We start from the raw sequence: 4,418 nt of genomic DNA on the forward strand, positions 1-4,418 counted from the left end.
ATAAAATATTTCTGTATTCTGTCTTTCAGCGTAGCCATGTGGCAGGGATTCACAGGTTAAACACATCATGCTTAAAAACTTTGTGTGTTTACTGTCTTATGTGTTGCCTTTTGATTCTGGTGTGTGTGTGTCCCTGTTCCTCTGCCCTGGCAGGGGAGAGGTGGGGGCTGTGCAGCCCACTCCCGTGTCGTTTGAGGCTGTGACTGTCACAGCAGCATCCAAATGCTTTGGTGTAGGCAGCAGCACCCCTCCTGCTCCTCTCCTCCATGGATAGACTCATCAGTATGTTTTCCCAGGAAAATCTTCCCAGGCCTCTAATCCCTCTTGTTTTTAAGCTCTTCCTGTCTGCGTCTCTTCTCCTCTATCCCCAAACCAGCTTTGCCCCTGTGGCTTTTTCCCTATCTTAACATCCACTCCTTGTCTAGACACTCCAGGGCTCATTTATTTATTAGGCAAGAGCTGAGGAGATGGATGCAGGGCCTGATGGGTTTCCATGCAGCCTCTTGCCCGTGGGGCTGGGACAGCCTCCTGTAGCCCTCATGTCTCATCTGTATTGCAAAGGGACAGCCTGACTGCTTGCCTCTGCACCTCTGAGATGTGCCTGATGTGTTTTGCTCAGCATAACAGGAAAGCTCCTGCACTGGCCCTGTGAAGCAGCCCTTGGGGGTCAGAGGGAGCCCTGGTAGCAACATGTGGGAGATGCTGTATCTGCCAGCAGCACAGGAGCATCCCTGCCTGCTTTCCTCCCGGGTTTGTTCAGCCTAGATGGCCAGTACAGGGCACAGTGATGTAGGTGAGCCAGTTCTGTTTTCTGATGTGCTTGTGGGGAGAGCAGGGTGGTGTGAGTATGCACAGGTCGGCAGGCTGTGGATTTTTCTGGCCTCCCTTCCAATCTGGCCTGCTGGCATGACTCTTCTATTACTGAAAATTACTTCTAGCGGGAATGCTGAATCACGTCCTGCCGATAACCAGGAGATACAGTAGGATGAAGGTATCATTCATGCAGATTTATTTACTGGTTTGGGTTTTTTTTCTTCTTCTTTAGTCTTGTGTTCTTATGGCAGCCCAGGCAGAGATGCCAGCATGCTGGGCACTTCAGCATGATGCTCAGTAGCAGAATTCTCCCTGATATTCACTTTAAGCTTCTCTTTTAAATTTTAACCCATTTCTTAGTCTCTTTATTCAGTGCTGCCTGGATAAAAATTATCTTTAGTCGTGTTTTACACCCTTGAGATCTTTCCAGACTGCTGACTTGTCCCCTCCCCATCTTAGTCATCCCATATTGCACTAAACAAATTTAGCTCCTAACCTTTCCTTACAAATTAATCCCTCTGGCCTTCTGGCAATTTTTTTGTTGTTTTTCTCTGAACTCCGTTTGCTGTGGGTAACAGGCGAGATCCGAGTATGTGTGCATCCAGCCGTTCTCCCATAGGTTGCACAGAGTAAGGGGCAAGTGGCCTCTAGTGGCCAGCCATCAATTAATGCACTGAAAGGGAGCACCAGTGCTTCCAGGCCTTGGGCAGTCCCTTCTCAAAATGTGCTAGGATCGGAGAATGTGCCTTCCCTCCTTGCCCCTCTCTCAGCCCCAACGCAGCAGGCTCCCCCAGCAGCTCTGTCGCCCTGCCCTGCCAGCTCGGGGTGCCCATGTGTAGCATCCTGCTTCCACAGGGTGTTGAGTGAGGGATCATTGGAAACCTCCTGGGTACCTCACAGTCCCTCTGAAATTTCAAAGCAAGGACTCTCTACTGCTAAAGCAACCATCTTGCTTTCAGCAGCTCAGTCATGTCAGTAGAGTGACACATTTTCAGCCTGTTTCAGAATACGCTGCTTTGGTGGATAAAGAAAGACTTAAGTGCTGGATCTTCCCTGCCTTTTAACTTCATTAGGCAGTCAGGCTGTAGTTCTAAGCTCAGTGTAACATCTTGCAAAGCTGGAGCCAGCAGAGTTTGTTGCATCCAGCAGTTCTCCCAGCTGTGGGTTTCTTCCTGCCTGGAGCACGAAGGCCCCTGTGAGTCCCTGCCTAGCTCCAGACAAACCTGAGCTTGACCTGAAACAAAGCACATTGTTTCACAACATTGCTCATAGTTTGCAGTTTCCTTTGGAGGCCCCACATTAGTGGCACAGAGGTGAAGCTGAGCATTAGCTTTTTTTTTTTTTTTGTCAAATTACCTTTACTGTTCTGCTAGTTCTTAGGGGTTCTGTCACTAAAGGAGCTGCTGTCCAAAGTCCTGTCATAATTTTATTCCCTGAAGTAGTAGTGCTTGCAACATATCTTTGCAGGCAGTCTGTAGCTGTTGATGTTCTTTATACATACCCAATCCTTTTTCTAACAGTCATGATGCTGTGGCCCTGCAGGACTGCAGAGTCTGGTTCCTCCTCCAGCTCTCTTCACTGGAATAAAGCATTCCCTGCCTTCAGTTTCAAATGTGCTGTCATTTGCTTTCACGGAATGATACTCTTTTCTTGAGTTAAACCTGAGAGGAAATAAAATACATGTATTATTCTTTTCTCTATCATGTGTCCTACTAAAAAGCAGCTCAGTCTCTGCTTACAGATGATTTCCAGACCTTTCTCCTTTTTTCTGCATGCTCTCTTGGAACACTTTTGGGCTATCTTTCTTGGAAAACAGCGTGTGAACTCAAAGCTTAGAGCTTAAGATCTACCGAGTGGATTGGGTATTTTCCTTTTTTTTCTGTCCTGCTCCTTGTGGCCTGGACTCTGCACTGGCTTTTTAGATGTCTCTTTTGGCAGTCACTGAAGAGTCCAATTATGGATCTGAGGAGTTTATTCCACTAAGTTTTGCCTTGTTCCTGATAAGTAGGAATGTAGACCAAGGTCTACATCCTTCATCAGTGGTCAGAGTAGCTCCTCTAGAACTTCCCTTAAAAATGGCCCTAGAATTTTTGTTTGGAATAGGTTAATTATTTTATTTTAGTAAGCTCTTCAGGTAGGTAGAGTAGGCAGAAACTGCAGTAGCATCTTCTGGAGACCTTCAAAGGTAGGAGGAAGGATGATGAAGTGGCCTTGCTGGTGTCACCTCTACACCACCTGTTTTAGTGTTTTAGTGGCCTGTCTCGAACAGTGACCCATACTAGGGTACTTCAAATGAGACAGTGAGAAGATCACCAGAATATAACCTATAATACTTCTTCCAAAGCTTTCATAGGTGGTGAACAGCTTGTTCTGAGAGATGGGTTTAACTTCTTTTAATTGTCTTTGTCATAAATATAACAACTTGTTACCCAGAGAGATGGCCAGGCTGTCCTCTGACTTTGCAGTTTATTTCCTGTTTGATGACATCACTGAAAAGTGTTTTCTTTTGCTATTTAATTAATTTGTATTCTACCCTTGTAGTTTTAACAAATGTCCCTTTTTTGTGCTATGAGATGAGAACACTGCTTATCCTTGTGTCCAAAGCACTGTGCATGTGCTTACATCTTCTCTCCTCTCTATTTGAGCTCAGAAGAGTTTTCAGAGGTCAGTGCTGTCCCAGTGCCAGTCTCTGTGCCATCTCCAACTCTTGCCAAGGTTCAGCCCATGCTGAGCCCAGCCTGCAGCTGTTTCTGTGTCCATCCCACTCCATCTCACTTCCTGTCAACCGTGGCACCTCTTTGCATTCTTCACTTGCTGGTGCATATTGAGCAGAGTGCTCCCTTGGGGGCTGCCCAGGGGGTCTTCTGTCTCCCTCAGTCACACCCGTGCAGACAGGGCACAGATCTGCAGTTTGAAGGTTGGCCTCTTTTCCCGTGACATATATTGTTTTGTGTGTGCTGTTTGAATGCTGAACTGTTTGTTGGTGTGCCATCTCTCTGGCCTGCACAGATCTCTCTGAGGTTCCTTCTAGAGGTTTTGGGATCAGTCCATTTAAAGCTAGGTGGCACAGAACCACTCTGCTGCCTGCTACTGGCATGCTCTCCCAGCACCTGACTTTTCCAACTTTACCTTTCCCTGTCTGTCAGTCATGCCCTGGCTTTGCACAGGTGTGCTGGTGAAGAGGTGGCTGAGCAGAAACCTTTTCCATCTCTCACACAGCCTGTGCAGGAGCTTTGTGTAGCTGCTGCCTTGGTCAGCCCCTGCACCCTCCACACAGCAGGTCATTTGGAAGAGGACAGAGTCCCACCTGCCCTGTTGGAGCTGGTGCACAAAGCAGGGTGGGCTGGACCATCCTTGCCCCCTCGCTGTGCTGTGCCAGGGGACAGGCCTGTCCCTAGAGATGCTGGGGAGGTTCCCTGAGGGCTGGTGAGGTGACCTCTGGGTAAGGAGCCAGGGTGGTTGAGGGCAGTGACCAGCAGTCTCCCACGACATTCCCTTGTCCTGCCCTCTCTCCACAGGTTATGCCACTCTCCAGGTTTGCTGGGTGCCTGCCGGTGAAAGAGAAGGGTTGATATTTTGCCCAGGCCCCTAGGTCCTGAACCAAA

The sequence above is a fragment of the Chaetura pelagica genome, unplaced genomic scaffold (assembly GCF_000747805.2).
Source record: "Chaetura pelagica isolate M959 unplaced genomic scaffold, ChaPel_1.0 scaffold3, whole genome shotgun sequence".
NCBI lineage: Eukaryota > Metazoa > Chordata > Aves > Apodiformes > Apodidae > Chaetura > Chaetura pelagica.